Genomic DNA, 19,213 nt, shown 5'->3' on the forward strand with positions numbered 1-19,213 from the left:
GATCTCCTGACGCAAGCGCATGGGGAAATCTTCCATCCTCATCCGGAGCGCATGGCTCTGTGGGCCTGGCCAGTGAAAGGATGAACCTAACGCAGCTGGACTCCCATGGAATGTCATTACGACTATCCAGGGCGCCAGGGCTTCCTCTACGCATTACGCATATGACGGGAAATGGCGTGCGTTCGAGGAGTGGTGCGCGAAAGCTGGGGAAATAGCTTTCCAGAGTCCTGTGCCTGTTATTCTGACGTTTCTACAGGACTTGCTGGATAAAGGCCAGGCTTTCTCCATTGTCAAAGTGTACTTGGCCGCTATATCGGCTTGTCACATAGGTTTTGGGGACAAAACGGCAGGACAGCACCCTATCGTTTGCCGGTTTATGAAAGGTGCACGCCGTCTTCGGCTGGTGTCGCGGAGCTTGGCTGCTCCGTGGGATCTATCTACGGTGCTTGATGCACTGTCACGCCCACCGTTTGAGCCCTTTCAACAGGTAGAGATTAAGACGCTCTTGTTTAAGACGGCTTTGTTGCTTGCGTTGGCCTCGGCTAAACATGCGGGTGACATCCATACGCTGTCGGTTAGCCCGATATGTATGCAGTTTTTGCGGGGGAACTCAAAGGTTTTATTGAAGCCGAATCCTGCGTTTGTTCCCAAGGTATTCGACTCTGCGTTATCATACTGCCCTATTGAGCTGTTGGCTTTCCATTCTCCTCCTTTCTCCTCCCAGGAGCAGGAGCAGCTGAATGCGCTCTGCACGGTGCAGGCTTTACGCGTCTATGTTGATAGGACGGCTGGATTCAGGAAATCGGTGCAGATGTTTGTAACATGTGCTACGTCACACCTGGGGAAGCCTCTCTCGAAGCAGCTTTTGTCACACTGGATCGTGGAGGCTATAGCCATGGCTTATAATAGCGTTGGTTTTGAACCCCCTATCGGCCTGCGCGCAAATTCGACTCGCGGCATGTCCACATCCCATCCTGGGCACTGTTTCAGGGGGTCTCAGAGGAAGAGATATGTGCGGCTGCCAGCTGGGCGATGCCTCACACTTTCACTAGATTCTACAGGTTGGATGTTACTGCGCCTAATCTGTCTCACACAGTCTTGACCGTTGGATCAGTGAACATGCCTGTTTGATGGGTTTGAACTGGTACTTCTTTGGCAACACGGGAGTTACTATATCCCATAGTGAGATATTAAAAGCGAATATTAAAAGAAAACTTATGGTTAAGAAATGAACCAAGGTTTTCTGATATATGAGTGAGGTATCTAACCAGACTACCCACCTTGCCCGGAGCGAGGAAGAAGTGTTTGCCTATAGACAGAAGAGATGACGTGACAACGGGACTTATGTAGTAGGAGGGAGTCCCTCCTCTGCAAGCAGACGTCACGTCTGTTGGCCAGTCACGACTGGCGTAGTGTAAAATTGCTTCTGGGGGACAGCGCGAGGGGCGTGTCCCATTGTGAGATACCTCACTCATATATCAGAAAACCTTGGTTAATTTCTTAACCTTAACTTTTGCCTTGTTAAGTTAAGCTGCACACTGTGTTCGTCAGGAACAAAATAAAACTCCTTCAATGTGCAATAAGCCTCCCGTGATTTACTATGGCTCTGTGGCTCTATGTTACACAGGGCTTTTTGTTCATGGAGTGTTACCAGATTCTATGCTCTCTGTTGTGCTAGTACCAGTGATAAAAGATAAAGTGGGGAAGCTAAACAGCTCTGATAATTACAGGCCAATAGCTCTGGCCAGTGTCATGTCCAAAGTAATGGAGACAGTTCTACTGAGTAGACTTGAGAGGTATGTCCTGTCTACTGACCACCAATTTGGTTTTAAAAGAAAGCATGGTACTGATTTATGTATTTTTAGATAAATATAATAGGCAAAATTCCACAATGTTCATGTGATTTATTGCTTCTAAAGCATTTGATCGTGTTAATCATGGGAAATTGTTTTTAAAATTGTCTAAAAGTGGGGTCCCTGGTGTTTTAATTAGAATCTTGGTCTATTGGTACTCACATCAGGCAATGAGGGTGAGATGGGGGAGTGTAACATCTGATCCCTTCCATGTTACCAATGGTGTTCGCCAGGGCGGAATTTTGTCTCCTTTTCTTTTTTTATGTATATGAATGACTTGTCTTTCATTTTAAATGCATCAGGTACAGGCTGTAGGATTGGGGACTCACTCATTAACCACCTTATGTACGCAGATGATCTGGTCATCTTTAGTCCATATAGTGCTGGTCTACAACAGCTTCTGAGAGTATGCACACAGTATGGTGATGATTTTGACATAAAATACAACGCAAAAAAGAGTAAGATCATGATTGTCAGAAGCAGAGGAGACAGACAGTCAACCTTCCCTGACTTCTATCTGTCTGGCACTGCACTCAGTGTGTGCAGTGAAATTACATACTTGGGCAATATTATGTCAAATGACTTGTCTGATGACAAGGATATCTATAGGCAGCGTCGAAGTTGTATGCACAAGCAAACATGCTCTTCCGTAGGTTTAGTATGTGCTCTGTACCTGTTAAAATCTCACTCTTTCGAGCGTATTGTACGCCGCTGTATACTGCCCACCTGTGGTGTCGTTATAAACAAGACAGCATTAGAAAGCTTACAGTGGCCTATAATGATAGCATGAGGCTACTGCTGAGAGCTCCAAGAAGCTCCAGCGCAAGCCAAATGTTTGTAAGTGTTGGGGTCCCTACCTGCTCTGCTGTGTTACATGGCCTGATGTATGGATTTATGTGTAGGGCATCTGAGTCCGAAAATAACTTAATTGCAGTTTTGGCCAACCCTCTATGCAGTTCGGTTAGATTTTCTTCCAGACTGTGGAACCATTGGCGATCATGTCTGCATGCTCGGCACTGAATATTTTGAATTTGTGTATTTTTTTACTCTGTGTTTGGTTATTTGGTTATTTTGTTTGTGTTGATATGGATCCTCCTGGGTCTGAAATAAAGAATTATATTATATTATAATATTATATTACTACAGTCACTTTTAGGTTTTCTACCCAGTTACCAAAAAAAAACATTTGGAACATTTGCGCTGTGGCACGCACACGGTTTGCATATGTTACTTTGAAGACAAACAAAATCTAAAATACAAGAAAAACAGAAAAACATACATTCTGTTATGGTTAAACGATGCTGAACCCAAGAGCAGACGGAGACGAAGTTGGATTGAAGAAAAAGGGTTTATTGAACGAGGCGGGGAGGCAGGTATTGGATGAGGTTGCCGGGGAAGGAGCGAGGCAGGCGAACTGGAGCGGAGGATCCGGATAACTGCAGGCAGAGGAAAACAGAGTTGAGTGGAGGTCAAAAATTACAAGAGACGAGAGAGCGAGAGCGAGGTAACACAAATACTTGAGCCAGGCGTGTATCATTACCACAGTAGTGCGTAGTACGATCTGGCACCGACAGCAGGGAATCCAAGGGGTTTATGAAGGGGAGTTGATTGGAGATGAAGACCAGGTGAGCATGATTGCAGAATAGGTCCAGGTGTGAAGTGAGACAGACAGGAGGTGGCAGACCCAGGAGGTGGAAAAACACAGCAAACTGCTGTGCCCACAACAGTACCCTCCCCTCAACGGACGCCTCTAGGCGGCCTAGGCCTCTCTGGGTGAGCCAGATGGAAGTCACGGATGAGGGAGGGGTCGAGGATGAGACCCCGCGAAATCCAGCTCCTTTCCTCTGGCCCATAACCCTCCCAATCCACGAGGTACTGATGCCCCCTGCCCCGACGACGAATGTCCAGCAACCGCCGGACGGTGTAAGCAGGGTGGTCGTCAATCAAACGGGGAGGAGGCGGGGGAACGGCCGGGGGGGAGAGGGGGCAGACGGAGACTGGCTTAAGGCGAGAGACATGGAAGGTGGGTGAACGTGCATGACTGGAGGCAGCTTGAGAGTGACAGCTGAGGGGTTGATGACCGAAACAATAGGGAAAGGGCCAATAAAACGAGGGGTTAACTTCTTGGAGCCAGTCTGTAAGGGGAGATCCTTGGAGGACAACCACACCTGTTGACCCACCCGATAGGCAGGAGCAGGAGCCCGGTGGCGGTCGGAAATGCGCCGGTTCTGCTCAGCGGAGCGCAGCAGAGCGGAGCGTGCGTCCTTCCACATCTTGCGGCAACGGCGGAGATGGTGTTGAACCGAGGGGACGGAGATGTCATCCTCCTGGGCGGGAAACAAGGGTGGCTGGTACCCCAGGGAACATTCGAATGGGGATATGCCGGTGGCCGCACAGGCCATGGAATTGTGGGCATACTCGATCCAGGAGAGATGATCGCTCCACGCAGAGGGGTTGCGCGCAGCCACACAACGAAGTGCGGTTCCTAGGTCCTGGTTAGCTCTCTCAGCCTGCCCATTAGTCTGTGGTTGGTATCCTGAAGACAGGCTGACAGAGGCTCCAAGCGCTCGGCAGAAGGCCTTCCAAACCTGGGAGATGAATTGGGGACCACGGTCGGAGACGAGGTCAGTGGGAATCCCGTGGAGGCGGACGACATGCTGCACAAGCAGCTGGGCAGTCTCGGTGGCAGTTGGGAGCTTGGGAAGGGCAATGAAGTGAACTGCCTTTGAAAATCTGTCAACAACAGTTAGTATAACAGTGTGGCCCTTAGAAGGAGGAAGCCCAGTCACAAAGTCAAGGCCGATGTGGGACCAGGGCCGACCAGGAACAGGAAGGGGACGTAACAAACCAGCAGGAGCTTGATGGGAAGACTTGGCCCGAGCACAAACCGTGCAAGCAAGCACGAACGCCCGGGTGTCAGCGTCCATCGTTGGCCACCAAAAGTTCCTCTTCAGGAGGGACAGGGTGCGGACCACACCAGGATGACAGGCAAAGCGCGATGTGTGGCCCCACACCAGGACTTGGGAGCGAACCGCACTGGGGACGAAGAGACGGTTAGGAGGACCGTTACCCGGATCTGGTTCAGTGACTTGGGCCTCCCGGATGAGGGACTCGATCTCCCAGGTGACGGCAGCGATCTTGAAGCGGGAAGAGAGGATAGTGTCAGGGAGGGCCGGTGCGTTCTCAGTGTTGAACTGACGAGAGAGGGCGTCAGGTTTGACGTTACGGGAACCGGGACGGTAGGTGAGGGTGAAATTAAAGCGCCCAAAAAACAGGGACCAACGGGCTTGGCGGGAATTAAGGCGCTTCGCTGTCTGGATGTAGGACAGGTTCTTGTGGTCGGTCCAAACCACGAACGGTTGTTCCGCCCCCTCAAGCCAATGTCACCATTCCTCCAATGCCAGTTTCACAGCCAGCAGCTCCCTGTTACCCACATCATAGTTGCGCTCTGCAGGTACAAGCCGGCGAGAGAAAACGCGCAGGGGTGAATCTTCTTGTCAGAGGCAGAGCGCTGGGACAGGACCGCCCCCACCCCCGTGTCAGACGCATCGACCTCCACGATGAATTGCCTGGAGGGGTCAGGTTGGATGAGAATGGGGGCCGACGAGAAAAGTATTTTGAGGTCAGAGAAGGCAGTCTCCGCCCCAGGTGTCCAGGCAAAAGGGAGGGCAGGAGAGGTGAGACGAGTGAGAGGGGCTGCAACCCTGCTGTAATTACGGATGAACCTCCGGTAGAAATTTGCAAACCCAAGAAACTGCTGCAGTTTCTTGCGAGAATTGGGAATGGGCCAGTCTGTCACAGCACTGACCTTCTCAGGACAGGTCCTCACTTGTCCGCTCTCTATGATGAACCCAAGGAAGGATACAGAGGTGACACTGAACTCGCACTTCTCGGCCTTCACATATAGTTTGTTCTCCAACAGCCGCTGAAGAACTGGTCGGACATGCTGGCAGTGCTCCTCCTGGTTGCGAGAAAAATAAGTATGTCGTCTATATAGACAAAAACTGAGCGGTTGAGAAAGTCCCGGAGGACGTCGTTTACAAGGTTCTGGAACACGGCAGGGGCATTAGTGAGACCGAAGGGCATGACAAGGTATTCAAAGTGGCCGAGGGGGGTGTTAAAAGCAGTCTTCCACTCATCCCCTTCACGGATACGCACCAGGTGGTAGGCATTGCGTAGGTCCAATTTCGAGAAGACTGTAGCGCCCTGCAGTGGCTCGAATGCGGAACTGATGAGGGGTAGGGCATACTTGTTCTTGATTGTGATGTTGTTGAGTCCCCTGAAGTCGATGCATGGACGAAGAGACTTGTCCTTCTTGGAGACAAAAAAGAAACCTACACCAACAGGAGAAGAGGAGGGTCTTATGATGCCGGCCGAAAGAGACTCCTTGATGTACTTCTCCATGGCCTCCCTCTCAGGACGGGACAAGTTATACAGGCGACTACTGGGCAAAGGGGCGCCAGGGAGGAGATCAATGGGGCAGTCATAGGGGCGATGAGGAGGCAGGGTGAGCGCACGGCACTTGCTAAACACCTCTCCTAGGTCATGATAGGTCGGGGGAACCAAGGAGAGGTCGGGGGGTACATGGGGCGAGGAAACACCTCCCTCTGCTGGAGACAGGGCAGACTGAAGGCAGGTGGAATGACAGCAAGTGCTCCAATTCACCACCTTGCCCAAAGACCAGTCGAAATGGGGGTTGTGCCGCTTGAGCCAGGGGTGACCCAGGACCAGGGGAGTAAGGGGAGACCGGATGACATGAAACTGAAGTGTTTCATGGTGATTACCAGAAACAATTAATTCAAGGGGCTTGGTACGATGAGTAATAAGGGCCAGGTGGCGGCCATCTAAGGCGTTAGCATTTAGGGGAGAGGGTAACTGTTCTAAAATGATGCCAACCTGAGATGCGAAACCGGCGTCGATGAAGTTCTCATCCGCTCCCGAATCCACAAGGACCGATACTGGAAGGGGACGACCGAGGAACAGAAGAGTGGCATCCAGCAGCGAGCGTGAAGAGAGAGGAACGGGGACGGAGGGGGCGTGGCTCAGAAGGGCCCCGAGTCTCACTGCTGAGCCCGGTCCTTTGGCAGTGACGGACAGGTGGAGATGAGATGCCCGGGCAGGGCACAGTACAGACACAGTACAGACACACTCCGGTCCTAATCCGATGAAGCCGCTCCGCTTGGGAGAGACGAGTGCGCCCCAGCTGCATGGGCTCCTCTTCAGTGACAGCTCGTGTCACGGGGGCAGAGAGAGCAGCTCTCGGGAAGTGTGGAAAACGTGAAGCAGCGAGTGCCGGGGGCACGGAACTGCCTGTCCTCTCCCTACACCGCTCACGTAGGCGATTATCCAGCCGAATGGAAAGGGAGATCAATTCGTCGAGAGAGTCGGCCTCCTGCCTGGTAGCCAGCTCATCTTTAATTGACTCACAGAGACTGGAAATAAAAAGCCCACGTAAAGACTTGTCGTTCCAGCCCGACCTGGCTGCATAGGTCCTGAACTCGACGGAGAACTCGGCTACGCTACGGGAGCCCTGACGCAAGGAAATAAGCCGCTTGGCAACGTCCCCTCCCTCCACTGGGTGATCAAAAACCTTCCTCATTTCAGCTACAAAAAGGTCAAAGTCTTCATTAACTGGGGAATCACTTTCCCATAAAGCTGAAGCCCATGCTAAAGCATTGCCCTTAAGTGACCCTATAACAAAAGCGATCTTAGCCCTTTCAGGGGTAGCTGAGGGCTGCTGACTGAAAACCAAGGAGCACTGGATCAGAAAAGCTCTGCACGTACCCATGTCCCCAGCGTAGCGCTCAGGGGCAGGAATGAGAGCTCACGAGCCCGTGGCATGTGTGCCGAGAGAGTGGGGGCAGGCGGAGGCGCCGCAGGCAGAGGAGGCGAAGTGGCGAGGGGGACCAGCAAGTCCAATTGTGCGCCCATCTGTGTGACTCGGGTGGCGAGACTCTTAAAGGCTTCCATAGCGTCCCGGAGGGCGTTGCTGTGCTCAGCAACCAGAGCGCCTTGGGCGGCGAGAGCTCCGCGGATGCTGTCAATGTCCGCTGGGTCCATCTTGGCCAGATCGTTCTGTTATGGTTAAACGATGCTGAACCCAAGAGCAGACGGAGACGAAGTTGGATTGAAGAAAAAGGGTTTATTGAACGAGGCGGGGAGGCAGGTATTGGATGAGGTTGCCGGGGAAGGAGCGAGGCAGGCGAACTGGAGCGGAGGATCCGGATAACTGCAGGCAGAGGAAAACAGAGTTGAGTGGAGGTCAAAAATTACAAGAGACGAGAGAGCGAGAGCGAGAGCGAGGTAACACGAATACTTGAGCCAGGCGTGTATCATTACCACAGTAGTGCGTAGTACGATCTGGCACCGACAGCAGGGAATCCAAGGGTTTATGAAGGGGAGTTGATTGGAGATGAAGACCAGGTGAGCATGATTGCAGAATAGGTCCAGGTGTGAAGTGAGACAGACAGGAGGAGTGGCAGACCCAGGAGGTGGAAAAACACAGCAAACTGCTGTGACCACAACACATTCAACCAGTTGGGGACCCTCACATGGCCCCTGACTCTCTGAGGAGGTACCTCCAGATACCCCTTCCATGCCAGGGCACCCTGAACTTATGTCTATTGCCAGCTCCTCCACCAGAGTCAAGACAATTTGAGGGCCAGATCCAGTCTGCCGACTGTCTGCCTTTTTACGATTGGCTTAAAAAAAAGGGGCTTATTTAAATGCAGGTGCGACAAATATGGTATGACAATTTAAATGCTGGCCTGACAAAATATATCAATACGATGGTGGGAAAAGCTTACCAATTTGTATGATGTTTTTTTAATACTTCATTTTTACTTGATCCGCTGACCGCTTGGGAGCCATCGGAGCACATATTTTTTTAGAAGAAAGGGGTTAGGTGCAGTGGCCGACTAAGACTGTTAGCAGGGGCGAAAAAATAAAAAGGGCACATTCTGCACAACATGGGGCCCAACCAGCGTGCAAAAAGCTATGATTCGAAAATTATAACCACACCTCTATCATAAAACCACACAGGGAACTTTAAAACATTTACAATATTTATTCTGAAAACACAGCAAAACACAGAGGGAACTATTAACATTTGTTTCACAAACACACACAGGCATGATAATGTCAATGAAAGCTATGATTTTGGTGCTTAGTAGTCAGGGGAAGGAGATGGTGGGTGGTGGAGTCATAGCAGAATTCTTCTTTTTGCCATGTGTTTGTAGATGTCAATGACCTCGTTATGATCAATCGGGAAATCCCTTTCAATTGATAGCAGCAGAAGATCCGAGAGCCTTCTTTCCCCACATCGGTTTCTGAGCTGGGTTTTGATCAGCTTCAGTTTAGAGAACGATCGCTCTACTGTTAATTATCCCCAGAGTAAACACGAAACATGGGAAAGCAGGATTTAGTTACTATGCAACAAATAGCTGGAATAAACTCCCAGAGGATTTAAGACTTGCCCCAAATCTGAGCACCTTTAAAACAAGACTGAAGACTTTTATGTTTGCGTTAGCTTTCTGCTAAATCTTATATACATTGCACTTTCTGAAAAGCTTTTTCTAAAAAGCTTTATTAACTTTCCCTTATTTTAATACTAAAATGCCTTTTTAACTTTCTATTTTACCCATTTCTTTGCATATGTTTTCTTTTACTTATCTATCATTTTATTTTATTGTATGACAATGTTTATATGTGAAGCACTTTGAGTCTGCCTTGTGTATGAAAAATGCTATATAAATAAAGTTGCCTTGCCTTGCCTTGCCTACTGAAGCAGTTGGTACCGGGATTGTAGCATATGTTTGTAGAAGCAAAGTCAGACAAGGGAAAACTGATTCCACATCATTGTCTTTTAGGTATTAAGCACAGCTTTCACATTGCCAGGGGGAAGAGCATATTATGTATGCAATACCTTGAGTTCGGTGACAACATTTTCTTCCTCCACATCATGAAATCGGCACACATTTCTGTGTGCCGATTAGGGCAACTCTGTCATTTGTCATGCCTTTTCAGTGACTTGGGATGGTAAGGCAGTGAAGGCCTGAAATAATTAACCCAGTTGGTGTGCCATCCTTCCCCTCCGGTGTAGCTCCTGGGAGAGTATATCGAGAAAGTTAAAGAAAATCTTTCCCCGGTGGTGCTCCTCCAAGTCTTGGGCTCGGTAGTCCTCTGTAGCAGATTGGGTGCTGTCTTTGTACTTTTGAGGTACCTTTCTGCGTCTGGCTTGTCCAGGTATTTCATCTGGAACCTCAATTCCTGCTGCCTGAGTTCCCTTTTGCCTTTGAAAAAAAGACCTTGAACTCCTCATCCTTCCTCATTGATTTTACTCTCTGTATAACTCCCTCCACAATGGTGTATGATGTTGTCAAATCAAGGTCTTTCTTCTGCAGTGAACAAGATGAGATGGCAGTCTCATTGAAGATGGGTGTGGTAATCTCCATGCATAGAATGAACTCAAAATCTATGCTACGCAGGAGCATCTCAGGGTTTCCATGATCCATACATCACGTCTTTATAGGTTTGGCATGGACGCACACAACCCTGTGTTAACCAACCCTGTGTTTATTGAACTAATGCATAACCCGTGCGGTGGAACCGACAGCTCTGGGCCCCGTTTCCCGAAAGCATCGTTAGCCTAAGTGGATGGTGAAGTGTGTCCTACGAGCATCGTACAGTTTTCACACCGTTTCCCGAAAGCATCGTAGCTAACGAGGACTCCAGGGTTACTCGTAGGATGCAAATAGCATCGTTAGCCTACTATAGCCTCAGTGGCGTCACCAGCAGACATTCCGTGTATTGGAATGCTTTTTAGTAAAACACATCAAATACCACGGAATGCCCAGCTGGCACAATCTCGTAACAAAAAACAGTGGTTACTGCCGATATATTACTCATAGACTACTGTTATATTTAAATAGCAAAGATAAGGACATGTTAGAAGTCAACAATAACATTATTTATTGCAGCAATTTAAAATTCCAAAAATAAATGCGCAGCCGAAATGTACCGATCACAGGATACACAGGAAACTTGAGATAAGAAGGCGAAATTGCCGGGCGTGCCAAGCTGCGACCGAACTGGCTTAACAGCGTAAAAATACCTATATCCTACATCATCCTGCCCAACAATATGGGCAGGATCTAGACCAAGCTCTCCTAAACGGGGCAGCAATAGCCGTGTGTCAATGCCTAGCCTCTGTGTTTGAATGATAATGAATGAATGGAACGTTGCATTTTTAATGTCTACAAATATTCTAGACAGGAGAGTGCGCGCCAATCAATGAAACCTTATGCGGAATCAGATAAAGTCGGCTCTCTTTGCTGTGCAAAGCATGTTTCAGAAATCAGCAACTAGTTGTCATACAAGCTATTTTTGGGAAAATGCCGTGAAAAAATGTACGCACAGTGCATTCAGGATTAGGACCGATACCTATGTCGGCCTAGGCCTAATCAATTGTGTTTTAATATCTTTAGCATTCAAATTATTGCAGTCTATTCTTTTCATAGGCTACTCTGCTGTTGGCCTTGATGGGGAGATATTTTAACGCTTTTTAACCCCATTTTCCCGCGACATTCCTGCATCTCGTCAGTACGGAGCCCATTTCAGCACCGTGTCAGTAGACATTTACAATCCTACAAACGTTGTGAGTGCAGTGAACGCGCGTTCATGTTATTCTCACGATGGTTCACAAGATCCATCATGAGAATGATCGTAAGAGTCTATTGTGCTCACCATTGGTCTTTTACATGCCTATTTTGTTTGTTGTGTACTAATGACATCTTATTGACTGTCAGTGTGTTTTTTACACAGACCTTTTGAGGTGTGTGTGAGAGATAGATGAGAGGTTCCTTGTGTACCACATAATGTCATAGTTAATAATCAGGTTGTGTTAGGTGTGTATTCGTGTATCTGCCATTGCAGAAGTATATGATTATTCGGATTCAAGATACGTTGAGGGTGGGTTTTACGTTGATTGGGCAGTTTTAAGTTTATAGTTGAGCTGGAAATTGCCAACAGAACAGCTCAGATATTCTATTTTATCTCAAATGTATTCAAACTTGATCACATTAGCTATTTGTTTAACTTTTACATTGTTTACTCCATTTAGACTCTGCTCAAATCCCTTCACTTGATTTAAGCCATTTAATAAACCATCATTTAACCCATCATTCACATCTCTCTGTAATAACATATATGTGCTTGAAGAATGAAAATATAGTTACGTTAACTGGATGTCCTTTATTTAAAAAAAATCATCTGTAAAAGCTACTGAATGAAATTTTAGTTAAAAAAAAGAAAAATGAACTGGGTTACAGTCTACGTCTCAAAATTGAGACATTAATCAATAAGAATTTATACAGAAAATCAATATCCAACAACCAAATAGTAGAATTATCAAATATATTCGGAGTTGTTAATCATGTTAAATCTACATTCCTCAAACATATTGAAATATCACAAACGCTCACTGTGAACCTAATTTGATTCTATATATCCGATCAATTACATAAATGGCAAAATGATAAAAACTGAATGAAGGGGGAGTAGAAAGTAACAGTGTAGAGACTGGAAGTTGTACTTGAAACCTATCAACAACTTGCTGTTCATTCTGTGGAAGGCTTTTTTGATGAAACACACAGCATTTGTCACTATATCCATCCTAATGCAGTTAGTATCTACATTGCAGTCCCTATAACCAGTGTTGAAGTTACTTAAATCATTTGACCAGTACTATCACATCCATGGTTTTACACTGTATTTAAATTAAGGCAAGACAGGACAGGTCGTGTACAAATGTTTCCTCCTTTAGAAATCACTCCAGGAGCCATCTATCAACATTAAAATTCTGTCAACAATCAAAACAAAGGAAAGCACACAGAATGCATTTTAATAATGCCCTTAAAAATGGAAAACTGCATTAGTTATTCAAATGCAATGTCCTCATTGGATGGGAACTGTTTGTATTATAGAGATAGAACAGTCAATATACCATGTATTCCCTTCTAGCTGCTTGTGTGCTCCGAAACACACCCTTGGGGGCAATCACATATGATCTCATATTTACTGATCTAACCAGGAAGATATTCGCTGAGAGGAGGAGGATTTGGTGATTCACCCCAATAGGCGTTATCACGACCACATGAGGACTATAAACCTCTTTAAAGACCAAATCATACTTTAAACATTTGATGCACACATTGAAGTCTGTGCTGGTGTCATTGCATTAAATTGCATTATGGTGAAGTGATACTCTGTTTAACAAATAATGAGTAATGAATGCATTTGCTTTGGTATGAAAATGTTTGTAATTCTGCTTTGCAATGTGCGATATAAAACATGCTATTCCATTCCCAATTTGCAATCTATTTTCTAGCTTTGACAGTTGACCAAAAAACAATTCCATTAGCAAAAAATTTGAAAAACTGAATGACCTCCAAGAGTACTTGCCAAAAATGTATTCAAGTTCCACTTCAGTTAAATATACATGAACATGTTCCAGTAATTCGACTGTTGTGCCGTAAGTATTTATTCCACTGAGTTCTAAGTTATGTTGTCATACCCAGTACTGATTGTACTTCAGAGGGTGCAGGGCTTCTGGGTATCTGACAGACCCTCACCCTCCCAACGCTGGGGGTACCAGAGGTAACTCCACTTGGGTGACCTCCAGGACCTCCGAGATCTCCCATCCTACCACCACTAGCCCCCATGTTGGTCTCCTGCCGGCCGCTCAGCATGATGCTAGGGGCCAGGCTCCTCCTCCTGGGGAACTGGGCAACCACCGGGGAGCTGGGGCAGCTCCGGGGGACCATGGGGGTCACCACCACCGAGGGCATGGCAGGGCTGCGCTCCGGTCGGCCCAAGTATGGGCTGCCGTCCATGGGCAGCGCTACAGCCGCCAGCTCCTGGAGGAGGCGGATTCGGGCCCGCTTCTCTCTGCGGTGCCTGAACACGCGGCACAGCACCACCAGGATGACAATGAGCAGCAGGCAGGCCAGCAGTGGAAGGATGAGCAGCAGGGGGTCGGAGGCGGGCTGGGGGAGGACCTCCATCTGCACCGGATGGAGGTTGGGAGGAGGACCGCGTGCCAGGCCGGGGCTCCTCTGTACCGGAGGGTGGCTGTCGGGGGGTGGAGCGTGTTTCTTTCCGCCTGCACCTCCATCCCTCAACACATCCCCCCCCGACCTCCCCGTTTCACCTGCAGCCCGGGTGTGGTTGGCCCCGCGGTGGTGGTGGTGGTGGGCCCTGGTCTTGTTGTGGAGCGTCCGGTTGTGGGCTCTGTGGGACAGGATGTGAGTGTCGGAGGGCACACTGGGCTTTGTGTGGGTCGTGGTAGCTCCTCCTTCTCTGCCCCTCCCCCGGCCTTCCCTGAAGGAGGTGGTTTTGTTTGCCCCCGCGTGGTCCTTCTTAGGGCCGCTGTGATGCATGTGGTGGTGGGGCAGGATGGTGAAGTGCAGCTCCCCAACGGCCGGCTGCACCTGGCCCGCCCGCACAAGGAAGGTGAAGGAGTCGTTGCGGGGCGTGGCGGGGGCGTGGCCTCGCGGGGGGATCCCAGTCGACCCGTTTTGGAGAGGGAGGTCGTCGCTGAGCGTCTCCTGGATGGCCACGCGGCCCTGTACAACGTCCCGGAAGGTGAACGTCGTCAGGACCTCCGAGGTGTGGTCCAGGTCATAGGTCACCTGTGTTTTCAGGACGTGAGAGGGCAGAATACGTTGGGATCGTTGTGGAGACAAAGGCACAGGTGTGTTATGTTATATGAGATGTATGGGTTCATAAGTTGAACTGGAAAACATGTTAAAGCACATCAGAGATGAATACAGCCATTGCGATTACCTTAGGAATATTTGAAATTTTCTCTCGAACAAGATTGTCTAGAGCAGTGGTTCTCATATTTTTTATACCGTAAACCATCTCATAAAATATTTGTCTCCCAAGTACCACCATTATGAACGATGTTATCAAATATAACAAAATACAGTAGCGTAGGCCGGCCCTATTCATCTACGCACAGTTCACGCAGGAGGCACATCCCCCCCCCCCCCCCCACACACTGTTAGACTAACAACTGTTTACCAACAACCTGTTTACAAATGTTAGGCTAAATACAAATATATTAAAAGTTCAGTTATCATGTTGATAACTGGACGTATCTCATCCAGTTGGTCACAGTAATATTCGCAGAACTGTTGTCCGCGCGATACGACGATGTTGTTCCTGACTATTGAATCGTGGGTTTTGGACTCCATTAAGTTTTCCTAGGAAAAATAAACTTTTTTTCTTTCAGTACTGCGTGTTCGGTTGTAAGATTACGTTTGAGATGCAATGATTTCATACATTAATTTCTAAGAACATCATCAAGTACCACCTGTTCTCTTTTCACTGATTTTACAATCTGCCTGAAATATTTTCCTCCTGTCTGCTCTCCTGTTAGCCACCTGTTTTTTAACCATTCATAATTCTAGCGCTTATATCTTGCCGACAGTTTAGCTTGTAATCATAGTACTTAATTGCAGTTCTTAATTGTGTAGCATCTGCAGTAGCTAGCTATCACTGCTGTATACTTGGAATGGCTTTGCGTAGCAATGGTTAGTACTTGCACTTGGTTCTATGAACATCTTTACTGTACCGACAGTGATGTATTGTTTCACTTCTAATGACAAATGTACTTATTGTATGTCACGTTGGAAGAAAGAGTCTGCTAAATGCCCTAAATGTAAATTTAAATGTAAATGTAATCTTGGATGTTTTCCACCCGCCACAACCCATCTACGAAAAAGGCTGATATTGAAACAAAAATATTACAGGAAAGGCAAAACCTTATTTTAAACTCCATTTTAATCTTCTCATGGTTGATTTAGTTTTCATTAGTACAAGTATTTATATATTATGTTAAAAAATACATTAATATATATGTTTATTTAGTATATGCTACATGTGAACCTCCTAAGATGTCGCAATTTGATTGGTTCGCAATCATGGGATATTGGGCAATATTCCATGATTGAGATCTCAAACTTGGGATATTGTTTTCATGTGCGTGACGGTCGTCTTCGTCTCTCGACGCTAATAAAAACAAATTAACCGCTAACGAAAACAATTAAATCCCGGCAAAAAGTGTAATCTTGTTTATTTTTTGGAGTGTTCATGTGTAGTTTATACTAAAACAATTATTAACCTCAGGCTCCGTGAATTCCCCACTATTCACTTCGCCTTCGGCGAATAATTGTTAAACATGCACCAAATAGCGCATCGTGTACCACCAGTGGTATGCTTACCATAGTTAGAGAACCACTGGTCTAGAGGGACTGCTGTTGTGCTGGGCAGCTCGAGTGTCTGACTGTATCAATGAAGTCAAAACAAATCCCAAATGTATTTGGTGACAACACTGAGGGCCGACCAAAGCGAGGGAGTTACCTTCACCAGTCGGCCGTGCTTGGGCGGAGTGAGGACGTGGAAGACGGGGTCGGCCCGGCTGACCCTGGCCAGCTCTGAAGCGTCCATCATGGCCTTGGACAGCTTGACCGCCACCCCGCTGGGCACGCGCACCTCCTCCCTCAGGAAGACCAGCGGCCGCACCGTCACGCTCACCACCTGCTCCGTCAGGTCCCTGTACACCACGCCGGGGGAGGAGGACGCTGACACTGACAACTTAAAGCTGTCCTTTGATTCGCTGAGCTCGGTCATGTGATACACCACCCGACCCAACCGTAGGTCCTCGTGTCGGAAGGCGACCACCTCAAGGTCGTTGATGGCGATGCGTCCGTGGCGAGGGTGCGTCGTGACGGTGTAGGTGATGTTGCCGGGGCGACGGCCATTTGTTTGGGCAGCCAGCTGAGTGGTGGTGAGAACCACGGCGGTTCTGCTTTGAACCAATGAGAGGCCGGTGTTGTTCACCATGGAGATGGTGGCCTTGGTGACCTCCAGACTGAAGATCTTATAAAGCGGCCGGTGGTATCCGTCGGTCACGTTGAAGTAGAACACGCCAGTGGAGGGCTCCCCCTAGAGGTGGGAGGACACATTTATTATATAATGCACTAACTCCGTCTGGTAATCCTTTCATAGCGTGAGTTCCTGAATCTAGCCCAATCTAAATCGTTTTATCTCAACCCATCAGGCCCATCTGTGACTCCCATCAACAGCCAGCTAAAGGAACCACAGTTAAAGCAGGATGTAGTGGGAAGAGTGGAGGAGTGGTCAGGGACCTGCTGGACGAAATGCAGCCGCCCGTGGTTGACGTCATACTGGGTGAAGGACGCCACCGCCTCTGGCCTCTCCCCCAGGGTCAGGTACCCGTTGCTGGGCTTGCGGATCACGCTGTAGTGCAGCTCCTCTGGAGGGGTGTCCTGGTCGTCCACCTGGATACAGTGAAGGTTTGGGGTACGTCCGGGCTACTGCTTCTTTTCAATTCTACAATTCAGCTCACAAATGACAATTTTTGGCATAGACAAAGACAAATCGATCCACAACTGACCTTCGAAGCCCTAATAAGAAAACACTGAAGTCTACAGATTACAGTCACACTAAATTCAGACTACATTCACACTATATTTACAGTTCATTCCGACTTCATTCACAGTACATTCAGACTACATTCACAGTACATTCAGCCTATGTTCAGACCCTATTCAGACTACATGCAGACTACAGTCACACTACGTTCAGATCACATTCACCCTACAGTCACACTACATTCACCCTACATTCCGACGACATTCACACTACATTCAGACTACAGTCAAACTACATTCAGACTACATTCACACTACATTCAAACTTCAGTCAAACTACATAAAAAAAACATTCAGAATGCATTCAGACTACAGTCACTACATTCAAAATCCCGTCACACTACATTCAGACTAGTCAACCTACATTTAGGCTTCAGTCCCACTACATTCAAACTATAGTCACACTACATTAAGACTACCTTCAGACCACATTCAGACTACATTCAGACTACATTGAGGCTATATTCAGTCTACATTCAGACCAAATTCAGACTGCATTCAGGCTACAATCAGACTACACTGAGATCCCATTCACCAAACGTAGAACTGCGGTGCCAGATATCCATTCAGTTCACATCCCCTCAAGGCAAAGGGCAAGCCCGACCTGAAGGTTCTCTGGCCCCAGGGTGATGGTCTCCCCCACCACCACCTGGACCCCCGGGGCGCTGGTCCTGAGGAGGGGGGGCTGGTCGTTGACAGGCTTCACCGATATGCTGAACCTCTCCATCACCTCCACGGGGTCCTCCGAGCGCCGCTGAGGAGGCCTGGCAACGGAGGAGAGAGACAACGGCTCTGGGAGCGGGGACGGTGACCATGAAGAGGTCGATGATGATGACAACGATGAGGAGGAGCAGGGAGGTGTGGAAGAAGAGAGTTTTTCCGAAGACGCGACCCAGGCTCGGAAGACGAAACCGTCGTTGATGGTGTCTGAGTTGTCATGGACGTAAGCAACGCCGTGCGTTTCCAGAGACTTCTGGGAGAAGATCAGATGTTCCCTGGAGGAGGACGAGAAAAGAAGAAGAATGTTGTATAATTACCTCTGCAGAGACAATACCTGACTGTAGTTAGTTAGGCAACCTCCACGTACTGCAGTACTTTTCAACTTCCATATCCTGCACTGTGTTTAGCTGGTTCTTGAGGAAAACGTGGGCACACAAGGATTTATGTTAGGTGTCAGTGGGGAGATACAGAGCCATACATCTTGGAGAACAAACTATCTTCTTAGAGAAAAGCCTACCCACAAGCATTTATGATACAGGGGCTAAGGGGTCGAGGGGCCTAACATGGGAGGGACTAAGGCTAATGCTCCCCACATGTGACCTAGGGCCTCAAGCAATGTTTAATACAGTGTTATTCTGCTGCAGACATCCTCAGAGCTGGAAGGGATCATTTAGGGGTTACTTTAGGGGCGATTGATCTGACCATATACACACAAGGAACATGCTCATCTAAAGGTTCTACCAAACGTAATTTTCGATCTTAAGATGCGGTCATCGCGGTACTCACTTGCTGAGATTCTGTCCTCCAATAGAAAGCATCCCATGGCGGGGCAAGGCGATCACATGGTACAGCACCCGGTGACCATGACGACAGGGTTCTGGAACTCTCCCCATGAGGTTAGAGGCGTCCAACTTGTACCTGTCAATCATAACCTTACCCCCCTCCTCCACCAGAGCACCTGGGAGAGAGAGGGGAGAGAGGGGGGGGAGAGGGAGGGGGAGAGAGAGAGAGCGGGAGAGAGTGGGAGAGGGAGGGGGAGAAAGAGAGAGGGAGAAAGAGAGAGGGAGGGGGAGAGAGAGAGCTGAAGAGGGAGTGGAAGAGGGAGGAGAGAGAGAGAGAGAG

General features: G+C 48.1%; 1 protein-coding gene across 1 annotated transcript in view; it reads right to left on the bottom strand.

Moving 5' to 3' along the window:
- Nucleotides 1–19,213, bottom strand: part of LOC130372334 (chondroitin sulfate proteoglycan 4-like) — a 164,285-nt gene that overhangs the window by 103,954 nt on the left and 41,118 nt on the right. The window lies entirely within an intron of this gene.

The sequence above is a fragment of the Gadus chalcogrammus genome, chromosome 19 (assembly GCF_026213295.1).
Source record: "Gadus chalcogrammus isolate NIFS_2021 chromosome 19, NIFS_Gcha_1.0, whole genome shotgun sequence".
Classification (NCBI taxonomy): Eukaryota; Metazoa; Chordata; class Actinopteri; order Gadiformes; family Gadidae; genus Gadus; species Gadus chalcogrammus.